The sequence below is a fragment of the Schistocerca serialis genome, chromosome 9, assembly GCF_023864345.2.
Source record: "Schistocerca serialis cubense isolate TAMUIC-IGC-003099 chromosome 9, iqSchSeri2.2, whole genome shotgun sequence".
Lineage (NCBI taxonomy): Eukaryota > Metazoa > Arthropoda > Insecta > Orthoptera > Acrididae > Schistocerca > Schistocerca serialis.
Genome location: NC_064646.1, coordinates 420,704,098 through 420,729,515, shown reverse-complemented (window position 1 = coordinate 420,729,515; position 25,418 = coordinate 420,704,098). Strand labels below are relative to the sequence as shown.

Below are 25,418 nucleotides of genomic sequence, written 5' to 3'. Positions count from 1 at the left end.
TTCAGGTGACTGCAACACGTCATTTCCTGAACCAATGATGTATGCTGGTGCACTAGCTCTGCCAAGCATGAAATTATTTCCTTCTTATTATGACTTTTCATGAGAAATATCTGTCATGAAATGAATGAACATATTGCAGTAACTAAATTGGTGTGGCCATTTCTCAGGCAGAGTATGTCATGAGAGATGTTTAAGTGTTAAGATTTCCATGGGAAAAAAGTCAGGATTATTAGTTTGTAGCTGTGTCTGTGACAACCACAGATAAATTCTTCTCTATTATAAGTTTGTTTTCTCAGGCATAATCTCTCGATCTGGGACTGTTATTCTCTGAAGATAGCTTCGGAAATATGAAGCTCTGGAAACCTGATCTCTATTGAGAGTTCTGCCATGAAGAAATTGCAAGGTTGGTGACACATAACATACATTGCTACAGATAGGCTTAGTAGTTGGCAGTGAATGCGTTCAACAATGCTGACAGATTTCTGATGAAACAAGATGCTGAATGAAAGAGAATAGGCCAATGCATGTACCACTGTGTAAATAACGCTCTAGTACAAAGGTAAAACAGATGCCCTACACTGATCCCAGTGAAGGTTTTTTATGAGAACTATTAAAAAACAATAGTTACACTCAATGAGTATTCTCATGTTGCTCAAATAATTTGTTTATTGTAAACAAAAATCAGTTTTAAATGCCAGGCAAACATTACTGACTGTACTGATTTTAGCCTCACAATGACGTAACGCTTCTGTTGTGGTAGCAGCAGAGCCACAGCGTCTCCATCCAACAGGTGGTGTCTTGTCAGTGTCCATGACGTTGGCACCTGGTGCTGCTAGTGTGTTGGCTGCACTTATAGTAGGCGGATGCCCACCACAATAGGAAAAAAATCCTCGGCGGTGATGAGCTGTCCCCGTTGCCTGGAAGGTGGGTGTCCACCCCAATACTAATGACTTTCTCACTGCTGGCTGACCTGTCACAGGGGACATTAGGCCTGTCCAAGACAACCGAGCACACCTGTGGACAACAATGATGCTGATTTAAGTGCTGGTGCCTATGCCACACGAGAGAAATCTCAAATTTCAAGTTGTATGCCAAAACACATAGATCTTACACATAATGAGAAGATGGAGGTGCATATCACAAGGGAAAGTTCATAAAAAGGAGTCAGTTTCCAAGTCTGAAACAAATTTTAAACTGGAAACAATTATTACGTTTTAGAAGTTTCGCCTCTTTAGCTGTTACCACAGATTTCAAACATATAAGCTACAGTTTCTACGTTTCATAGTTATATGAGGGACTTACTCACATTTTAGTCTTGCCATGTGGCTTAGTGGTTAATGATACTTTGACAAAGGTAATGATATGATGTAATTTTTGCCTAGTGAAGTTACTAGTGCCTATATTTTGTTAATTTTTGTTTGTTTCAATGTGCTCATAATGTTTGTTACTGTTTATACCATTAAGTTGCACCATAATACCCAAGAGTGTGAAACTAGTTATGGATGAAACTGGCTAATCGCCTAACATCTTTCAGTACAACCTTCTCGTACTTCCAGCCATGTCAAGAAGTCATACTTCCATGTGTTTCTGGACAAGTGCTACTAGCCCCCTGTGAAGTGGTAACCGACTGTTGCCTGGTTGCTGTCCTCATCTTTATTTAGCCATGGAACCAGCTGCTGCTAAGGCCATCCACATAAGACTTTGAGGATACAGCCTGGGATACAACTTGCAGAAAGTCAAGTTGCTCTTACTACCTTTTCTACAACTCATTCACTGTCTGCTTCTTTTACAGCAGAGCAGTTCAAAGATGATGTCTTTAGACAGGTGAATCATTTACAAGTTATCAAGCTCCAATTTTTGAAAGAATATTGGTCTACAGCAATTCAGCAAGAACTGCTCATAGATTTCTGGACCGAAGACTAGTATCAACCTGGTCAGGGCACAATGAAGTCATTCTGTAAGCACTGATGTGGGGGTGGCTGTACAGTTGTTGCTGAGGGTATAAAACTTTTGTTACCATACTGTGTTTGGTGAGATCTTGTAGCACCACTCCATGACAATTATGAGAATTATGAACGTTTTCTCGAAAGAGTCTAATATTCTCATGGCCCTTACAGTATAGTGCAAAATATACCACAGCAAATGCGGGAAGGTGGAAGACTGGTGCCCCTTATGATGATGTGCACGACAGGCAACAGAACATCAATCATTGTGATGACCAGTTTTAAGTAATAGTGAAGAACATAAATAGAGTGTGGATAGCAGCTGCCACAGATTACCTTGGTGGCAAGGAGGTGCACTCAGTGAGGGAACAAGATTGCTGAATAGCTTGGTTGGGCAGTTGATAGGAAGTTCTAGTGAACTTGGTAGGAATGGAGACACTGATGAGTGGGGGAGACATTCCTGCACCACCGAGTGTGTGTGTGTGTGTGAAGAGCCACCGGACTTACACACCAGTTATTATTATGACACAAGTGACGAATTAAACACTGCTGGTACTATAGGGATGGTGTGACAGTTTGACAAAAAGCAATTGACTGGAACTGGAACAATAAGAAGTAAAAATTCATTGATGTGGCAAGTCTGGGAACTTCAGGCTGCAGAACAGTATATAAAAGACTGCAAGGAAGCAAGCACTTCTGAACTGCAAGTGAGAGAATTCAAACAAGCATGTTCATTACAAAACGCAAGAGTGCCTCCGGACGGAAGTAATATGATTTATAAATTCGTATGATTTATAAATTCGTATTTGACGGAGATTCCAAATATGAACTGCCATCTAGGTTGGACAGTGCTCATGCAGTGTGATTTTCGACTCCCAGGCTCAATGGTGAATAGGAAGAGCAAAGATAGAAATTCGATGCCTGTGACTGAGTTTGGTAAAAAAAGCCAAATAAAAGAGTTGTTTTGTGGAGGAGAGTTGGTGCCCATTTCAGCTGATGTCAATCCAATTGTAAGAGTAGCAGTAGGTGGCTTAGAAAGTGAGGTATTGGTTGACAGCTGTTCACAGATTTCAGTGACTTCACCCAGCAAAATGGACAAAGTACTACTGCTGATCTGTAACGTTAAAATTTATGATGCTACAGGGATGGTGTCCAAAAACGATCCAACATGAAGTCAAACTACTCTTGCAGTTCAAAGTTGTGGTCACAGAATTACACACATTAGAGAATTCAGAAACTCAGTGTCAACATGATCACAGGTATTGATTTTTTAATATGAATTGTTGTGATGTAAATTTCGAGTGGTGTTGTATAATAATGTACGTGCAGTGTTAATGTATTTTACATCTTTGGTGCTCTTTAACAACTAAATAATTAAAGTCAGTATTTTATGTTCAGTGGTTGGTAATACACACCTGTGTGTGGTTTTTCTGTATATTGTTGTTGTTGTTGTATGTGCTTTGTGTTCAACCGGTACCTCCATGTGTATTTCCAAATAGGAAAATATTCATTTTCTAACAAAATCTCAGCAGGTTATGGGCCCAGGTGCATGTTAAAAGGACACTTGTACGAAAATAATAACGTAGCTCTGTGTGAAAGGTTTGTAAGGTTATCTCCAAGAAGACGTCTTTGAAGTTGTTAATTCCACGCAACCAATGATGGATTCAATGAGAATTATCAACATCGGAGTTGTGGAAGGCAAAACAAATTGGAGCACTTGGAAATACAAAATAAGTATTTGTCTACAAGGAATTCCTGGTGCACTTGATCTTGTGGAAGGCAGTTTAGTGAAACCTAGTATTATTTCAGAAAGTGCTACGGTTGAACAAAGAGCGATCTACAAAAGTGCTTTAGAAACTTTTAACAAAGCAGACAGCAATGCTCTACTTGTTTTGACTACAAATATGTCGGAAAAAACTTTGCAGAACATAATGCGTCTAAATACAGCATGTGAAGTGTGGACAGAATTACACAAAATATTTGAAGGTGTTTCTGAGGACAAAATGTACAACCTTTGTTTGCAGTTCTTTAGTTACAAAAAGGCTCCTGAAGATGATATTGTGACACACATTTCCAAACTGAAAAATTTGTGGAGTTAATTGAAACAGGAAATTACTAAAGATATCGTAAATAATTCAGAAATGCCTGATTTGTTTTTGATTTGTAAAATATTAGGTACACTACCAGAAGACTATTTTTCGTTTAAATCTAGTTGGACGCTAACATCTAGAGATGACAGAACAATTGATAATTTAACAAATCAATTGTGTGCACATGAAAAAGCTCTGAGTACAATGGAGGGTGATTTTAGTAAACAAGAAGTCCTCACTACAGACTCATCAAGGCTGTCATTCAGCAAGTAAATCCAATGGAGAAAAAGAAGTATAAGAAATTAATATGTAATTACTGCAAGAAACCGAACCATACAATTAAAGTGTGCAGAAAGTGGGCAGCAGATGGCAAACCTCCAAAACCAGCTACAACAGATACAAATATACTACTTCTTTCTGTGACATCTTCTGTGATGAACTCTGAATGTAGAAATGAGGACTGGTATACAGACAATGGTGCAACAAGTCATATTACAAATGACAGGAATTGTTTCAAAACATTTCAGCCTTTTCTAACAAAACACTCAGTTACTACAGCTAATGGGGACATAATTGAAGCAATTGGAAAAGGCTCAGTAGACTCTGAAGCAGCAGTTGGAGGAAAATGGAACAGAATTACCTTGACAGATGTATGGTATGTACCCCAGATTCACAAGAATTTATTCTCTGTTCTTGCAGCACAGGATAAACATCCAGAAAGTAAATTCACATCAAGCGCAGAATTTTGTCATCTTAAGATTGATAATGTCACTAGATTGGTAGGTGACAGTGATTGCTTTGTAGGCCTTTTTAAACTTGCTGTAAGAAATGTGAAACCTAGCTCCCTCAGCGAAGTTAACACCACTAGCAGAGACAATACGTTGCAGCTTTATCACGAAAGATTTGGAAACCATACAAGCGTGATGTGAAGTCTGTACTTTGTAGCGAATTAAATATTGAGGTGGAAATGGACAGTGAACTTTGTGAAGGCTGTATTTATGGCAAGGCTCATCGTTTACCATTTGGCAACAGAAAGAGGACAGCAGAACTAGGTGAGCTTATTCAGGCTGATGTATGTGTTCCGTTTCACGTACCTTCTGTGTCAGGGCACTGGTATTTTATTCTTTTCAAAGATGATTATACAAAGTTTAGAGCAACACATTTCATACAAGAAAAGTCTGGAGTTGCAGAAAAGTTAAGGCAGTTCATAGCTGAAGCAAAAGCTGCTGGACATACCATCAAGGAACTTCTGAGTGATAATGGGAAAGAATTTGACAACAAACAAGCAAAAGAGATTCTTCACAAAGAGGGTGTAATTCAACGCCTCACAATGCCTTACACTCCAGAACAAAATGGGTGCAGTGAAGGAGAGAACTGCACAGTTGTGGAAACTGCCAGAGCCATAATGCATGCACATGCAAACACTCCACAGGAACTTTGGGCAGAGATGGTGAACACCACAACCTACATTCTATCTGAACAGGGCCTTCCAGTATTCCAGGAACATCTCCATATGAATTGTGGTATGGAAAGAAGCCAAGACTGAAACATCCGCAGGTGATAGGCTCCACTTGCTATGCTCATGTTCCAAAACAACAGAGAAGGAAGATGGACCGAAAACCACTGAAAGGTGTCCTCATTGGATATGATCACAATGAGGGTTACAGAATTTATTGTGGAGAGGTGTGCAAACTCATTAGGTCACGAGATGTCATCTTCGAGGAGAGGCCACTGAAGAGTGAGAAAAGTTCAACTCTTCCAGTGAGTGTTTTCAATCATCAGGATCCAGCACCTCAGACTGAAGACCAATGGTATTGATAGTGAGAGTGAAGAGGATGGCAGTTCCTTGGATGTAGATGAAGACGCTTAGGAGGAAGATCAGGAAGTCACAAGTGGAGAAGCTTTACCATGTCTGCGTGATTGGTTAACCCTCAGACGTCCACAAAAATTTAATGATTATGTAATGAACCTCTCACTATCTTTCCAAGAACCAGAAACAGACAGCGATGCCATGAAGTTTGTTCAACACGATTTCTAGAAGGAAGCTATGGATTCTGAAATAAAAGCTCTTCAAGAAAATAGAATGTGGGTTGTGGTTGACCTACCATATCCAAAGAGGTCCATTCCTAATAGACGGGTGTATAAAGTCAAAACAAATGCTGAAGGCCCAGTCAATAAATTCAAGGCAAGATTGGTGATTAAGGGTTATTCGCAGCAGAAAGGAGCTGACTATGGCCAGACTTTCAGTTCTGTAGCTAGAGTGTCTACCATTTTAGCACTACTAAGTGTTGCTGCAAGTGAGAGCATGAAACTTTTACAAATTGATGCTTCAACGGCTTTTCTTTATGGTGATTTAAAAGAAACAATTTATATGCAACAACCTCAAGGATGTGACGATGGGTCTGGGAGAGCATGTCACTTGAAGAAAAGTCTATACGGACTGAAACAGGCTCCACATTGCTGGAATGAGAAGTTCAGTAATCATCTCACTAAATTGGGCTTTCTGAGGAGTGAAGCTGATCCTTGTCTTTTCGTGAGACAGTAAGGCTGTAAGAAAATATTCCTTGTGCTTTATGTTGATGATGGTCTGATCGCAGCTCACAGTGAACAGGAACTTGAAGACATTGTCAGTGATTTAAGAGAAGAGTTTAAAATTACTTCAGTGCCTGCATCATTTTTCTTAGGTCTGGAAATTGACCAACAAGAACGTGGAACTGTATGTGTAAGTCAGACTCATTACACAGGAAAATACCAGAGCGTTTCAACATGAAGAACTGCAAGGCTGTAACTACACCCATTATAAATGGCAATGATACAGAAGAAAGTCCTCGCAACTCTGATTTTCCATACAGCCAAGCTGTTGGAGCACTGATGTTTCTGATGTGTGGGAGACGCCCTGACACTGCATATGCTGTCAGTGTTGTATCATGAAATCAACAGATTGTGATGTAGTGAAAGTTAAAAGAATCTTACGATACTTGAGAGGCACAACAAATTATGGACTTTTATATAAAAACAATTCTAAGAAGCAGGTTTTAGAGTGTTCTAGTGATGCTGACCACATTGGTGGTGATCTTGGCTCTGGGCTCTCAACATATGGTGTCCTTTGTCTGTACTTTGGGGCACCTATTTCCTGGATTAGTCAAAAGGCAATCTTCTGTTGCCATAGCCACAACTGAAGCTGAGGTTGTGGCTGCCAGTGACGCTGCTTGGGAAATTGTCTGGATCAAGAAGCTTCTGACAGAAATGGACCAATTGGAGGCAACACCAGTTCTGCAGGCTGACAACAAAACTGCTATCTGGCTTCCCCAGAAACCTGAGTTTCACTGAAGAATGAAGGATATTCATATAAGGCATTTCTTTGTCTGTGAACTAGTCAACGCTTATGAAATCACAGTTGCAAAAGTAGACACTGTAGAACAACATGCTGATATACTAAAAAAGCCACTGTTTTACATTAGATATCAGTATTTATGTAATAAGATTAGACTTTCCAAGTTATTAAATAAGGAAGATCGTTAATGTGTTTCACATCTTTGGTGTTCTTTAATAACTAAATAACTAAAGTCAGTATTTCATGTTCAGTGGTTGGTAATACGCACATGTGTGTGGTTTCTCTGTATGTTGTTGTTGTTGTATGTGCTTTGTGTTGAACCGGTACCTAATAAACCATGTGTATTTCCAAGTATGCAAATATTCGTTTTCTAACAAAATCTCAGCATGCAGTAAAAGGCAGTCATCAGATCAGCGAAGTTAAACGCTGTCAGACAGGGCTATGACTTGAATGGGTGACCATTCGGTCTACCGAGCGCTGTTGGTAAGTGGGCTGTACTCAGCCCCTGTGAGGTAAACTGAGGAGCTACTCGATGGAGGTGGCAGTTCCAGTCATGTAAACTGACCAACGGTCAGTGGTGTGATGTTCTGACCACATGCCCCTCCACATCCCCATTGACGCCTGTGGGATGAGGATGACATGGCGCCCAGTCGGTACCGCTAGAACTTCATGGTGCCTGTCTACGCAGAGTTTAGTTAGGAAAAGGCAGTAGTAACACAATTTTTGTAGCAAAAGGAGCCATTTCTGGGCAATTTTGAACTTCCAAGTAGGACCAAAGGTTCTAACGAAAAAGAAATATGAAATATAAGTTTATATCGTTTTAGAGTTCAAAGGGAAGCAGAAAAAGGATGTAAGAGTTATCCTCTGGAAGGAGGACCAGAAACAGATGCATGGAAAGTTGATGAAGGGATGGTAGATGAGGCACATTAAAAAGGGTACGAGGGTTCCTGCTCTATGGGAAACTTCACAGCGAGGCGACTGTGCGTACTTGAGCCGGGTAGAACAATGCATTCTTTCCTTGTTCTATTCTCTTCCCCTTTTGTTTAATCTATTGTTGGTAGTCTTCAGTATGTACATATAGACAACTGAGAAGTGAGGAAGTTATTGAAATGCAAGAGAATATGTGAAGTAAGTCAATGGTTGGATACAGGATGTCATGAAGATATCATGATAAACGTAAAATCCCGAAAGTAGAACAGTGTGAATAGGGTTTTGAAATACAGAGAAAATAACAAGGGGGACATGAAGTGAAAACAAGACAAAATTCTGGGTAAACCATGATATTGGAAGTAACGCTCTGTGATATACAAGTATGAACAGTGTTTTTATGTTTTAAGTTAAATAGGTTACAAGAGGAATAAATCTAATAGAAATGTAACTTGGAACTAAAGTAACAGTGCGGAATGTGTAATATACACAAGGGCAAGAATCTGATGTTAAGAAGATTAGTGATTCGTGTCACAAACAGGTGTGTGATCTGCATATTTTATGTATTTGGCTAAGGAAATAAGAGACTGAGCAGTGTGGAGCACCAGAATAGGTGGACTTAGAAGTATAAATATAAAAAGGTACAATGATTTAGTAAATGTAGCAAATGCAATCAAGAAAGTATGATTTTCAGTGTATGAAAACCAAAAAAGTACAATAATGGACAGGGAAAAGTCTATGGAGTCATGAGTGGTATTCCTTGGACAGAGTAAATCATAATGAGTAATAATGGTAAGCTTCCATCACTGAAGTCATGACTAAAATTATTCTGAAAATATTTGGAAAAAGTAGTGTAACAAATTAATCTGTGTGTAGTTAGATTACAAACTTTGTTACATGGTGTGGAAAATGGTGGCCTTCAGGTGTTATTGTGAGGCTTTTATTCTGAGATTTATGAACCTATCTCACATTAGAGAAAGATGGCTCTGGAGTAGGGATTGGAGTGGACCATGGCATTGATGAGGAAGAAGGTGTCATGGGAGACATGGTGGACAGCAATACTCTCTTTTGTCCCATGCCTAGGGTTAGATCTCAAGGTGGAGGATCATAATCACTTACCTCATATCTTATAGGTTAACACACCAGCACTAGCATGTGAAACTGTGTGGTGAAGTTAGATGTGAAGTGTTAAGTGGTATGACAAAGTAACTGTGATAACACTACATACATAGCATAAAGAGATACTCTTACTGAAATTTGTTGTATTAGAATTAACTTAAAAATTTTATATATGTATCCTCATGACAAATAAAATGATGTAACTATCAGTGCATGTTTTCTTTAAAATATATAGTGTTAAAAGTTGGGGGGGGGGGGGGGGGGGGGGGAGTTCTAAAAACTGGTAAGACTTACAAAGGACATGAAAAGGCCAGAATTGAATACTGTGACCAGTTGGGGGCAGGAGAAAATGTGAGAAAATGAAATATACCTGCATGACGTAGAAATAAAGAAAGTGAAGTTTATCATGTACCGATATTCAGTGCTCATGAATGTTTCAAAAACAATATGAGAAGGTTGAGACATGGCAGAGGTAGATTCTTGCATGCTCAGCACACTCATAGCTAATCTGTAGATAAATTAAAATAATGAAGGAGAGTGATTAGTATATGCAATCACAGGATGATGTACATACAATTTGATTAGAGAGGGCCTTGTGAAAACATGCTTTGTGATTTGAGTGTTAGATCTCAAGATATATCAGTTGCAACTAAGCACTGAAATTAGAATTTGTAGGACCACCTGAAGGGAGGAAGCTACCATTGTTGCATAGGGACGAGAGGGCGGGGGAAGGGGGGACAAGGGCACCATGTCATTAGGGCAGGCAGGAGAACATAGTTGCAGAAAGTTTTGGAGAGCTGACATAAGGTTTCGCTAAGGCACAAACAATTCGTAAGATTGAATTTTTGAGGGCAGATATCCCTTGGAAATCAGCGAACGGACGAGTCCAAGGAATGGACGACCAAAGAAAAAAAATACTACTTCCGAAAAAAGCATTTTAAGGCAATAAAAATGAAGTGAAAATTTTTCAGAGAGTGCTGCTAAAGAGTATCCACTGGAGAAACCAATATAGGACACTGCAGTTTTGATAGACAAATAATTGATAAAGTGGCTTGCCTGATGTCACAGCAGCCTCAAAAGTTCTAGGTAAGACAGACAGGCCATTGAATGGAAGAAAAGTCTTGGGGCCTGGCTGATGTCGGACCTACTTGGGACTGTAATCCGCCATGGTTACATCATATGCTTTCTATTTGTTCATTTCATATTAAATAAGACTAAATAGATACAATCACATAGGCAATCTTTTTAGTTGCCGTTTCAGTATTTATTTTTCCTGGTGGCAATATCTACAGACTTAGATGGAGGTAGTTTAAGTGAACAAAGCATATGGGAGGTCATACATCGTGACTCAACCAACTGTCGGTCAGTGGGTTGAGGGCTTCATTGGTATACTGGCTCATTGTTGTAACAAGATGTTGAAGATCGCTGTGTGGTTGAGTCTAGGTTGTTGGTGTGATTTTTGTTCTGAAGAAATCGTGTGATTTTATTGAAGGCAAAGTCCAAAACTTTCCTAAGAGCTACATGGCACAACATCAAAGAGATTTTAAGGTTATCTATGAGTAAATAAATATGACACAACGGGATTGTTTTGTATCCACATTAGTTTGTCTCCCAAACTCCCTGAACTCAGGTAAGTACTGTTGTCAATTTTGCACAAATGTTTTGCATTCTTACCGTCAACTTCATTGGCAAGTAAGGGGCCTCGACAAAATAGTTGATTTTACCAGATAGTTTGTTCTTTCTCTGTTGGTGCACTGACCCTTTTCCAAGTGTTATTGTAGTCATCCAAGATTCAGTGATGTGTGCAGACCGGAGTGCAGCATAAAAAGAACTGCATCATAGGTAGGGATTGTGTGGCTGGACTTAAGGCATGCAGTCACTCAACGTAGTTCTACGACAAAATGAAATCCTGCACTCCTGTTAGATCGTCGATTACCGTCACATGCAAGTTGTTCCGAATTACGTTATCGTGCTGTGTATTGCCTTGGTTCTTTCTCTCAGTGCAGTCCAATGTATTTATTTGTATTAACATCAAATTGATAAACTATGTTCACAAAATAACCGAGAGAAGGTCAACTATGTTACAGTTTAAGTTGAAATTTCAATGAATGTTGTTGATCAGTAGAACACAGGTAGCTAACACAAACAACAGTCGGAAGTTACCGGTAAATAATGGTTTGTGTCTATTAGTGTGGCTTTCACAAAGTGACAATCTGAGAGAGACAAGGTTGTAATGAAATATTTCTATCTGTAACATCGCTAACTGTGGTGAAAAACGGACCAAATTTGTGAATGAGCAACTCTGTAGTTTTAGCCCGAACTGAAAAGTTAAGCAATGAGAAACAAAAAACGGAATGGTCTGCAGGTGCTTACTAAGATGTGTGATCGCATGTTAGTGTTAGAAATGTAGAATGGTGATATGGGAGGAAATAAGAATAGTCCAACATAGTTGGGAAGACGTTTGACACTAATCTGTGTGTGCTCTGGAGTCAACAAAAAGTCTTTCCCACCCAACACGTGTAAGTACACTGTGAATGAAAGCATTAAGTTTCATCAAACTGCACTGTTGTCGATGAAGGTAAATAAATAACCAAGTGTAAGATCACAAAAAAGTAGTAGATTGGAACATATACTCACCATTCTCCTTGTTCTCGAGGCTGAAGGCTGTTCTGCATGGTGTGCGGAATGCTGATTTCTCCAAGGTAAAATTAGCTCCTTCCTGGCCAACATTTCTGAGTAGTACTAGACACCGAAGGCCAATTTGTCTAGCTAGAAGGGTAGTTGCTGTTCTGGACCAAAATGCTCCTCACCGCCAAGTAGACCTGATTAGACAGTGAAGAAACTGGTTACATTTCATCAAAGTGTATATTTATAGATCATGGTAAAATTGCAAAAGAATATAAGAACACAGTATCACAACGGACTGAAACATGTACTCACAGTCCCATCTCTTGCGCTCGAGTTTGAAGACTGTTTTATCTAGTTAGCAGAATGGTTGCTACTCTGCGCCAAATTCAGCTCCTTTCTAGTCACCAGGCCTGAGTAGTACTTGGCTGTGAAGGCTGTTTTGTTAGCGAGCAGAATACCTGCTGCCCTGGACCAATATAGTCGCCCTCCAGCCAGCAGCTTTGAGTAGGCTGTGAACAAAAACGGTTACTTTTTATCAAAATGTACCCAAATCGTTAGAGGAAAAAAATATAAACAAGTGTGTGAACAAAATATCAAGCAGACTGGATCATGTACTCACCATTCTACTTCCTGTTGTCGAGTCTGAACACCATCTTGCCTGGTGACCGGAATGCTTCCTGCTGTGGGCTGAAATCAGCTTCTTCACGGACAATAGATCTGAGTAGTGGTTGGCTCTGAATGCCGTTTTGTCAAGTGTTCAGAACAGTTTCTGCTTTGGGCCAAAATCACCACACTGCCAGCAAGCAGGCCTGAGTAACTGTGAACAAAAGAACTATGTTTCATTAAAATAAACCCCAGTTGATCAATGTGAAAAATGTAAACCAGTGTAAGAAGACATTATCACAGGACACTGGATTGTGTACTCACCATTTTAGCTCCTTTGGTCGAGTTCAAAGGCCGTTTTGCATGGCGAGCAGAATTCTTGCTGCTCCACGCTATAATCAGATCCTTTACGGCCAACAGCCCTGACCAGTGCTTGGTCCTGAAGGGTATTTTGTTTAGACAGCACAACACTTGCTGCTCTGGGCCAGTATAGTCACTCTTCTGTCCAGCAGGAATGCGTAGACTGTGAGCAAAAAGGTTACATGTTGTCAAGATGTACCCATATCAGTAGGGGTAAAAAATATAAACAAGTGTGTGTACAAAATATCAAGCAGACTGGATCATATACTCACCATCCTACTTATTGTGCTCTAGTCTGAATGGCGTTTCATGTGGTGAGCGGAATTCTTTCTGCTCTGGACTAAATCCAGCTTCTTCCCAGCCTACAGGTCTGAGTAGTGTTGGCCCTGAGGGCCGTATTGTGGAGTGTGCAGAACAGGTGTTCCTTGGGGCCAAAATTGGCACACTCCTGGCTACCATGCTTGAGAAGACTGTGAACAAAAGGGATAAAGTTTATCAAAATGTACCCAAATTGACAGAGCTAAAACAATATAAACAAGTTTATGAACGCAATATCACAGCAGTGTTGATTGTATACTAACCAGTCTACTTCTCATGCTCAACCTCTAGCGAGCAGAATGCTGGCTCCACATGGGGCAAAACAAATTCCTGTATATCTGACATGCCTGAGTGCACTGTAAAGAAAAAGATTAACTTTCATGAAAATGCACCCTTGTTTACAAAGGTAAGAAATATAAACTGGTGTAAGAACACAATAAAATTTACAAAACTGATTAGTTAGTTGTGCAGTAAATTTAATCTCAACTGTTTACACCAAGAGAGCTGTAAGTTTACAGTGTAGAAAACATCAGGTAAAATGTTATTATGATCAAAACACAAATGTCGCGTGAGTATCTACAGCAAATAGCTTAGTTCTTGTGTTACATGCTGAGCAGTGGTGGAGCAATTTTGTAGTGTTTTGGAGAGTGGATTGTAAGCATTTTATCCATTGCTGTAAATTTTCTTTTATTTAATGCTGGTTAAGACAGTCATTCAGCCATCCAACACACCATTCAAGCAGTTCTATCTTTGCAGCATAAGTTCAGAAAATTTTCATCCCTCGACTACACTATCTCACACACACACACACACACACACACACACACACACACACACACACACAAACAAACAAACACACATTAATTTCAGAGTTGCTGACTGCATAGGTCATCACAGTGGGTTTATTTTTTTTAGGAATAACTGTCTTATTTCCATATTGTCTGCAATGAGGATGCTCAATAATAGGTTCAAGGCAATTACATTGGTATCAGGCAGAAGCGGCGGGATGGTGGAAGGTCTCCTGTATCCCACATACAGAATCTGATGAAGTAGTATGCATGTTCCGTATTTCCGTCGCTGGTAGGCAAACACGATGTGGTTAACGTCATCTCACACTCTGTATTGCAATATAGTGAGCCCACTCTCCTACTTATGTAAACATGTGGTTTAAATTGTTATTGCTTGAATTTTAGAAGTGCCAATGCTTCATAAGCACCTTGCAGTATAGTTCACCTAGTATACATGTGGAGTTGTCGTATATCCACTGCCTTGTAAAAAAAGAGTGAAACTCCCAGAAACCACGGTCAGATAACAATGTAACTGCGTCTATGTTCACACAATCCATGCATTTAAAACTTCCTGACAGATTAAAACTGCATGCCGGACCAAGACTCGAAGTCTTGAAGTTTCATATTAGCGCACACTCCTCTTCAGAGTGAAAATCTCATTCGGGATCCACATATTTCTAAAAAATTAGTGTAGCAATTCTCTAAGACAGAATGGTCACCAAACTGTGTTAGTGGTGTTCATGTTTGGTGTTGTACCAGAACTGGTAGGATATATAAGGAACGTGAACAGCTTCAAATGTTGAGTGCTCACTGTAAATGACATTGATATGCTGCGTACACATGAGAGACAGCATTACCAGCTCCTGACTGGACTGAAAGTAGCCTCACAATGGGCGTCCATTGGGTTGGATGGTCAAATAATGCAGTGTCAAGATGTCACATTGGTTTAAAATTGAACACACACACACACACACACACACACACACACACACACACACTCAGCAATAAATCATTGTTCTACGTTACCCTGACGACTATGGTCAACGAGTGTGGTGGCGGCATGGGGAGTGGTCCCATTCATCTACTGGTTTGGATAGACACAATTTGTTTGCACCTGGTCTCATATTGAGAGGAGCTATCAGATATCATTTCGGGTCATGGCTGGTAGAGATTAACTGAACTGTGATAGTACACTGGTTTGACATGGACATGCTGCACCATCATGCGTTATCTCTCATGTGACAGTATCATGTTGCATTTTTTTAACAGCACAATGCCTATCCACACATGGACATATATCCTGTCTGCGTAACTGAGATACCCCTATGGCCTGCAAGATCCCTAGATCTATCTCTGATGGTGCATGATTTAGACCAGTTCGAACATCAACGACGTCGTCATTCCTGTATCCAGAATATCAAGTACGATTACAATCATTGTGGGTTGGGATGCCTCAGGAGAAACCCTTTCTAACCAATTTAGATCATGCATCCAGGCAGGAGGGATTTCAGCATCTTGCTGATAAATGAAGTAATTTTGACTCAGTGTGTTAATCACTGAAATAGCATCATGTATCCTCTCAACTCGTGAAATTTCATTTTGTCTCCTCCGCCTTTTCTGGGCATTTCTCTATTTTAGTCAAACATTGCAACTCGGACTCCACTACAGCGATGTCCTCTGATAGAGGAAGATGTTATCCGTTTGTGTCTTAATGGTTCATTTTATTTCGATTACAGATGACATGTTGTGGATCTCATCGTACTCTTGACTGCTCCTGGTAATCTCTTATTTCGCTAACCTCTCAACCATGTTAGGCCAATTAGGATGACTATTTATCCTATCTGCAAAAAGGAACAAAAATATTGTTTCAGGCCATTGGAGGAAGTATATCTGAAACAGTAAATTTTATCAGTGGTGTTAGTTCCTCTGTGACGAATATTTATAGAAAGGGAACTAACAAGAACTTATTTGGAAATGAAAGTATTTGTATGTGTAAATGCAATTGGCTTCTTGCAGCATCAATTGACAGTGACAGTAACATTTCAGAAGACATTTCTCTCCTTACATCTTTGCATTTTGAAAACTGACTTTTCATGAATATGAATTTTTCACTTTTATTCATTAATTACTTCTTCTTCTTTTGAGACTGGCTTTGTTCTGCATCATGCACAGGGTCAGCAGTGTTTAGTACAGAACTGGCATCGTTAATTTTATGGGATGGCTGGATTACTTTCCTGCCACCACCCCATAACCCCCGTCCCCCCTCCGGGATGGAATCAGTGTACCCCAGCTGCCTGCGACGTGAATAAACCATGAAACAGTGCAAGCAAGAGCATCCTAAAACTTCATCGTAAATATTTCAATTCTAGACAAAGGAGTGCACCTCTTGTGGGTTAATTTTAAGGGGTTGCCAGATTACTGGTCTGGGTGCATGTATTGGTTCAGTACAGAATTGTGTCATAAAACTGTTGATCCAGTCCTGACACAAGCTAGCTGGTCCACAGCTGATCTAACTGGTCCTTGATATCCTGGATCGTTTCACTGGGATGGAGATGGCATACGAGCTGATGTCTCATATATTCTATTGGGTACAGAGCTAATAGCTAAACATAACACAGAGCGCTGATAGGGACGCATGTTGCATGTGGATGATCGTTGTCCTCTTGAAAAATGGCGCCATGGTACTGTCTCATAGAAGGCACCACATGAAGATGCAGGATGTAAGTGACGTACTATTGTGCTGTCAGAGTTACCTTGGTCAATACCAGCCACGACCGGAAGTGATACCCGATTTTTCCCTCCACTGGAAGAATCACACAGCAATACTCTAAATGCAGCCTTTTGTGTTGTGGTGTTGATGCCAGCCCACACCTGGCGTAGTAATCCCCTAGTCTGGCTGCTGGTTGTCTCTGACCAATGTTGCAGGATGACACAGAATGTAGAGGGAGTCCATTAATTGTTCTCAGATAGCAGACAAGGATATCTAAGGGTTACAATATGTTTCATGCACAATAAGGAGAATCTCCCTTGTGGTGTAATCATAAGTGTTTCATTGGAACCATGACGATGAGTATGCCTGCCCTCATATTCCCTGCCATGCAGGATTAGCCGAGCGGTCAAAGGTGCTGCAGTCATGGACTGTGCAGCTGGTCCTGGTGGAGTCCTCCCTCGGGCATGGGTGTGTGTGTTTCTCCTTAGGATAATTTAGGTTAAGTAGTGTGTAAGCTTAGGGACTGGTGACCTTAGCAGTTAAGTCCCATAAGATTTCACACACATTTTACTCACATTCATATTCCCTTGCAGTCCACCATCGGGCCACTGTCACATCTGAATGTTTCAAAAACTTACACCTGCCATGAGGACTCTTTGAATCTCTGTCAGGCGCTATAACTCCGTTTCACATCAGTTCACAGAGTCTCTGTGCCCTTCACAGTCATCACTTAATGTTGACACTGTTTTGCCTCTTATAATTTTACCAGGCCTAGTAACAACACTAAATATGAACAACAGTAATGCATGTATGTATGTATGGTGTCTGTTCTTTCTAACATGTCCAAAAGAACAGACACCTCAAAATAATATCTTCTGTGGGGATGCACTTACTTGTCTGAATCCTTGTGCGACTCATGTGATGGGAGATAATGGACAGAGGACACTACATCTGTAGTGTGTGGCATGTAGGAATTTGGGCAGGGCAGGAGCTGTGCTCAGGTGCCTTAAGTGATTAAAGGAACTGCTATAGAGAAGTGGAGCATCCGGATTCGAGTTCTGGTCCAACACAAATTTTCACATGTCGCCATGGGATTTAATACAATGCCTGTATGTAGCTGTGTCTGTAAGATTTCTAACACTAGAGCACTCTGGTGGGCCATTCTACCAGTCACAGAGAACTGCCACTCTAATCGTTTACTTACCATCGATGGTGTACAGGTATACAAAGTCACACTTGACATCCAGCCAAGTCTTCTGGGTGCTTCATTAATTAATTTATTTATTTTCAGGCAATATAATTTGTAGTCAGTTTGGAAGTGATTTTGTTAAATATGTGCTTTATCAGCTATCTGTCGACCTAACTGTTGATATCACAGTGGAAGAGTACTGCATTAAGATTCTACAGTTTGATGGAATGGTAGACATCACTGTCTTCCCAACTCCTTTGTCGCACCCGCCCTGCACCCCCCCCCCCCCCCCCCATTTTTCTGTGCCCCCTTCCTCTACTGGCTTCCCCCTCCCCCTTATTTGCCCCACCCCCCCACCCCCGCCACTCCATACCCATATGCCATTGTACTCTATATTGCAGTATTTTCCGTGAGTGTTCAGTGTTGTACGTCCCCTTTTTAAAGTGTTGCGAACAGAAACCAGACTGTCACCATGTTTTTTAATTGTGCCTGTCTGTTTCCTAAGCGTTTTTAATCAGCATCACTGACCTCTTTGTTTTTTTATTTTTCTTCACAACTTTTTTGCCATGTACAAGTTTTAAACAGTCACCATTTTATCACCTCTTTATACTGTTATATCTTCTTATTATGTTTTTTAAATTTATCTGTAGGCTGCAGAGTGGCGTATTATGCTGCTGCCAGCCTGCCCCCCTTCTGGAGGGGGGGGGGGATCAAAATACAATAAGGGAAGAAATAAATAAAGAATGAAAAAAAGGTAGACATCTCGCAGGAAATGAATTTTTGTCTTAAGAACCAGTTTCGAAATGGGTGTTCAATGTTGTCAATGTAGAAGCGAAATGCCCTAAGGAGAAACTTCAAAAGTGCATTTAAAAAGCTCAAAGTCAGTTCAAAGGTCTCTCAGCATTGTTGAATTTCTGTAGGTTAGTCATGGATCAATCATTACTCCCTGGAGAAAAAAAAAAGTGAACTTAAAACAGTAGTTTTGTGAAAATGGTGAATACCGTTTTGCTAATGATTGAAGTGGCAGAACTTCATTAAGGTTGACACAAAAATCATATGCTACTTAATGTGGGGCGGTTGACTATACTTTTGCTACCGCATTAACCAAAGCTCGTTTCTGATTTAATTCACTATGTGCTTGGGTCAAAACCGGAGTGCAAAAAAAGAACCTGCGACAATTTTATCATCTGCCAAACAATTTCTTTACTCAGAAAGAGGTATCGAGGAAATCTCATCAGAAGCGTTTGCTACAGTCAAATGACATGTTTCATCCACATTTGAACTTATTCGGCACAGAAAAGTGTAAGAATCTATCGAACCTTCACAGCTCCATGAAGCCAACTAGAGTTCTGAGACCTATAGCTATATACGATCATAGACTTTGGATGAAACTTCTGAAGTTCCTCAAAACGGGTTCCATAATTTTTGCATTCCCTGGCAAAATTCTGCGGATTGAAGCAAAGGCTAGGTCACAGGATTGGGCCCAAACAGTACATACAGTGCTTGCCTCACATGAACGTTTGTGACATTTCCAGGGTGTGGTACAGGTGCGCAGGAAGTAGCGGCGCCTACTAAATTGCATACAAGAAGTTGCCCCACTTACCAGCGACAAGGCTCAGGCTGTCCATGGACATCTCTCTTGCAGCACCCTCCTCTGCTGCTGCTGCTGCTGCTGCTGCTGCTGCTGGTGGTGGTGGTGGTGGTGCAGCAGGTGGCCCAGACCAATCTTCGTTCTTCGCTACCCGTTCATCAGACTTGCTGCAAGGACGAGAAACATGCTTCAGTATATGACCAGACTGCACATTGACCAACGTTTCTACAACTTCCACTACTATGGACACCCTGGTAATAAAAAAGAGAGTCATGCTCGTTAGATTAGCACAGCTAACAAAAGCTCTTAGTGCTCTGCCCAATTTTGAAGAATGTCTTTGGCCTAGCTTGTTCTGAGTTTCCCTAAGGTTCTTCCACTCTAGTTCCAGGACTGTTTGCTAGCGTTATATCTTGAGGAACCATTCCTTAACAGTGGTTGGAATTTTTAACGCTTGCCTTCCAGATTACTTGTGTTGACACATGCTATTGAAGAAAAAAGTGAGTCACATGTGTGGCCTAGGATTTAGATGAAGTGGCGTTTGGACTGAGAGCTGTGTACATGAGGGACTCAATTTATTTTGTTTAACATCAACAGATTAGAAATACAGTTTCCTTAAGTAAGATATTTCTGTAGCCTATAAAGATCCCAACACTGGGCTCCAAACAACCAATAAAAAGTATCTTCCATCAAATAACCTTACCTTAGGACAATCGTACACAGCTAACAATGACAAAAATTTACAATGCTTGGCACATAACGAGTAATAATATGTGAGACAACTTCAGTAGCAAAAGACAGAATATAAAAACACTCTAGGACCTAACTAGGATCATAACACAAAACTGCGTATTTGTTTACTACCACCACTGTCACCATATAATACCACAACGAACTACACATTATGCTCTGTAAAAGTTCATTTGCAGCTGCTAGTGTTTTTTTTTTTTTTTTTTTTTTTCAGAAACAATTTATCTAATAATGCAACGAATTGATTTTTGACATAGAACAGGTAACAAGATGAATTTCAAGCAGAATAGTCTCAACAAGAGAGTTATGTTCACAGCATAATTTAAGCTAACATTTTAGGATCAATACAATTAATCACACTCACATCATGTATTTAACAAACTGAAGTGCTCTCATTCACTGCACACACACCCACACATCTATGTGCAATCAATAACCAACCACACCTTGTCACACAACAACCAAAAACTTGCAAGTGGAATGCTTTTGCTATCAGATGTACCAAATGTACAGCTAGTATACCACATGATACACTGTACCAACCATAAAGTCACCAGCATGCAACTGTCAGCTGCAAAAGTTCTCAGTTAGTGCTCCTCTTGATATGCTGAAGCCAGGTTCTCTGCCTCAACTGGGATCACTGTCCATCTGGCTGTGAACAGGCACCAACCACTCCACCAAGTTGTTATGTCCACACAGTGGCCATGCCCCTCACAGACTGTTGTGACATTCAGGTGACAGAAGTGTAGTGCATCAAATTCTTGAGGCCCTCAGGAACAATTCTGCCCAGAACCTGCACATTCGTCTCCATGTAGCTGCCCAGTAACTCCAACATCTTCAGGTCCGCCCCACAGTATGGACACATTGGCCACCATGACATTTTGGCCACTGGTTCTTCTCTGTAGGCTTGTTCGCCTCTTAAAAATTGGTGATCGTGCTGGAAGACATTGCTGGTTCCTCTAGTTGCAGCTGACTCATTATACCACCATACATGCTTGATACTAGCTCGGCCACAGTGGCACTCACAGCAGTCACATATATGGGCTGTCTGTCATGTCGGGTCCACAGAATGACACTCCATTCAAACTTACTCTCTGGACACAGCAAAATAAATCATACCACTCGACTTGGCACCCATGGTTGGGATACACTGAACAGAAGAGCATACATGGCATAGGATCTGTGATATCAGTACATATGTCACCATTTAGCCAATGTTGTGAGGACACAGCACCGATTCAAGGAAAATCACTACCTCTACAGCCTTTCGTCGACATGTGAACACTGTATTTATACTGTAATTTGTTATTGTCAACTGTCGTGGCTTGTGGCTGTGGATTGATGGATAATAATGCAGCGACTATTACCCATTTTAATGGTGGACGACAGCATCCTGCCAACAGCCATATTGCCATATACCTGTGACAGACAATTCATCGCTCCACATGTGTACCTACACTCGCTGCACAAAACAAGCACTGAAATTGCTGTGGGCACAAGAAAAATGTTATGGTTCTATGTCCCCTTGATGCTAAGAGTGCTGCAGGTTGGGCACAAGGCTGGATTGGGAAAGGATGGGGATGGACAGGTAAGGAAACTGGTTGCTTTCTTTCTGAGGGAATCATCTAGAAATTTACCGTAAGCTATTTAGGGACATCACGGAAACCCCAAGACAGGTTTGTGAGGGATGGAGCTGGAACTTCTGTATTGTCAAATGCAAGTCCAGCGTCTGACCACAGCACCAGCTCATTCAGTCCCAACTATCTTATCGAGAGGTGTGTAGTGTACTCTGAATTGCCGACAGTGGTCGAAGTGTTGGAGATTGGAAGAATATTTGCCCTATAAGCTTGGAAAATACACATCAGGAGTAACGTGTCACGATATAAGTTGGTGCACACCAATGGCAGTGATCAAATTCGTTCAAGCCACATGTTCAGCACGCAGGATGAAATGAGGTGTTTGATGCACTGCTATCATCTTCTCCCGGCCATCAGTACCTTAACGTACTGTTTGATTATAACTGCGTAAATCTGTTTCACCACCTTTAGCGCCCAGTGTTGACTTGTAGTTTCAGGAGTCCAATTCATTACTTTTGTCAGTTAAGTGTGAATGCTTTGAGGAACACTCCACACACATGAGGCCACTTGTGTAAGTTTTCATATCATATGACACTGGTCCTATTAAGTACACCTGGGAGAGCATCGAGCGAGATGTCTATGTCTTGGAGAAAACTCCAGCTGATCTACTCCAGTTGTGGTAGCAGTTCGACTTCACAGAACCTTCTCTCTGTTAGACGAAGCATTGTTTTTAAAGATACAATGACACTCCATCCAGCAGTGGGCTGGAGGACCACAGGGCAGGTAGAGATCTGTATAGCTCATTTCCACGTAAGAGCTTCTCATTCCAAATAAAACTGTATGACGTATTTGTGTTTCTCTGGAAAATAAACCGGGGCCAAAAAGGCAAAAAGTTGTTAATAATTTTATAAATGTTGCCTATATAGACGTTACATACATGAAGATTCAGAGAATTTTGACACGCCTTTGGAACCAGCCTCTGCGGCTGTAGCTATGAACAGGATGTGTAGGCGTTCAGTCTATGACTTTTCCGTATAATTCCTAATGATACAAGATGTTTCCATAGGTTTCCATCAGACTGATGTTCAGACATCCTCTCTGGTCACCAAACTATATGTCTGCACCCTGGTTTCAATGCCCAGGCATTCTGCAGAGACATGTTGAATTACTGGGTACAAAAGTGTCAGTTGTGGTTCGTTGGTCATATTGTGACCTCATGTTTATTGCCCTCTGGTTTGATACTGGAGAAGAATAAGTTAGCTGTGATATCTGCTGTCACTTCCTCTTTCACCATCAAGGACACAAAGTCACCTCTACACTCTACACAGCTTCATTACAACCCTCTGCACTAGACAAATTCGTATGATACAGCACATACACAAGGATTGCTGCAAATGTATGTGAAGAAGATATCCCTTCCCAGTAGTGGCCTAACCACATTCTGGAGTCCTGAAGCCTACATCATCCTGGGACATATCATCATTTCTTTGACATCTGGTACAGTCAGGGACTTGGGGCCCCAGAGTAAGTCCACATACTCGTTTAATTTTGATGATGAAAGGAATGTAATCAAAAGAAATGTACTTTACCTGTGACCAGGCAAAGTACTTAGAAATATCCATGGATAATGTAAAGTAAAAGTAAAAAGCTAAAATGGGTCTTACCGATCCAGGACGATACAGGTCCACCAGAGGAACCTGAAACATGAGAAGTTTAAATATTAGACTGTATACTGCAGTAAGCATAAGACAGTCAGAGTGTGTTGCAGTGGGTGCGACAAGTATTTCTGTGTCACTGTGTGTGTGAGCAGGCTGTGTGGCCAGCCTTGTTCTGTACGGCCCTGCTATCTGCTTCTGCTGTCTGCCGTCTGTGTTATGAGGAGCTCCTGCAGCAAAGAGGCTGCCACCTCTCTTGTCGGCGCCTGTTCATACACTGGGAAGGACTTCCACACCTCTAACTGTTTTGTCAAGTACAAAACTCAAACCACCCTTCCAGCTGTACCTTAACCATCATCCCTTCTGATTTATAAACGTTTACATATATTAAGGGCATTTAGTAATTAACAGAAGATTTGAAAATGAAAGTAAAATTTAATTGTAAAAGCTGTAGATGTTGGCCTATATGTGAGACACATCAATACTGTGCATGAGAAAAATCTATAAACAGTTCAGCATACTGTATATTTGTATATTCAAGCACCTACCTACATCCTAAGATACCTATGGCAAAATAATTAACATTTATGTAGATCTCATTTCCCCAGGGATGAGTCTTATGTGACTTGTTCATCTCCCCCAGACAAACGTTATTTTAAATAAATTTTTGTCAGTAGCCTCAGAGGAACCAGTTTGGGAAAAGATTTGATCTTGGAGACAAATATTTATTTTACTCAAGGTAACAATTCAAGCCACAGCAGTCAGTGGGACTTAGGTTAAGTGTCTTTATTTCTTTATTCAACAGTTTTTGTAGGAACAGTTCCCCTTAGCATCTGATACTTCGCCACATGTGAAATGAATCCCAGTCAGTATCTCTTTTTCCGATGCGTGGAAATAAATAAGGGAGATTGATTATTTGGAGAGCGCTTTCAGGGATGCGCAATATCAACGATCCTTCCATTGTTGCTTCAAGGAAGGAAGACTATAGACTGAAGTTTGGTCGACTGAACGATATTTAGAGTCGGAACACTTTCTTCACTAAGCAGAAAAGAAGAAGTAAACTATCATTGTTTGCTAGAACCTTAACCCTCCATTCACCTCAAATGATATCCGACATATATATCTATATAACTGCTCTCCAATTCACACTGAGGTGCTTGACAGATGGTTCATCGAACCTCCTTCACACTATTTCTCTACCGTTCCACTCACTAACAGCACATGGTAAAAACAAACATTTCAATCTTTCTGTGCAAGCTCTGACGTCCTTATTTTATTACAATGATCATTTCTCCCTATCAGTGTGGGTGTTCACAAAATATTCTTGCACTCGGAGCAGAACACAGTTTATTGAAATGTCATGGGAAATTTTCACTGCAATGAAAAATGCCATTGTTTTACTGGTTGTCACCCCAACTCAAAAGTTGTAGGCCAAGGGCCGTGTCTGTGCATTTTGTTAGTGTGGGTTGCCTACATCAGGGGCTAGTAGGCACTCAGGGTCAACCTGTTGTGGTGACAGGTCATTAACCTATTGTTTTGCTAACATGATCCTTCCTTTTGATTGACAGTTCCTTAACAGATTGTTCCCCACCTCTCCCTCTCCTTCTCCTCCCCTCTGAGCCTTCAGGAAACCTCCAACCCACCCCCTCCCCTCACTGATGTAGGTACACTTGCAGCTCTGAGTTATTTGAATAATCCCCTCTTGAGTCCCATAGTGCTCAGAGCCATTTTTGAACCAATAATCCCCTCTCATTCTTCTCAATATCATTGACTACTTAGTTAAACTGATCAATTAGTCCTACCTCTCTGGTAAACATCCCCATCCCTCCAGCCCCCCCC

The 25,418-nt window shown here is 40.8% G+C and overlaps 2 long non-coding RNA genes across 2 annotated transcripts in view; one reads left to right on the top strand and one right to left on the bottom strand.

Annotated features, from left to right (window-relative positions):
* Nucleotides 1-25,418, top strand: part of LOC126419283 (uncharacterized) — a 97,066-nt gene that overhangs the window by 11,064 nt on the left and 60,584 nt on the right. The window lies entirely within an intron of this gene.
* On the bottom strand, nt 641-13,679 carry LOC126419282 (uncharacterized). Its single transcript, XR_007575953.1, has 7 exons — nt 13,586-13,679; nt 13,277-13,474; nt 12,969-13,167; nt 12,661-12,858; nt 12,354-12,550; nt 12,051-12,235; nt 641-1,014 (listed from the first exon to the last, which is right to left on the bottom strand). It is a non-coding gene; the product is annotated as an uncharacterized LOC126419282 (long non-coding RNA).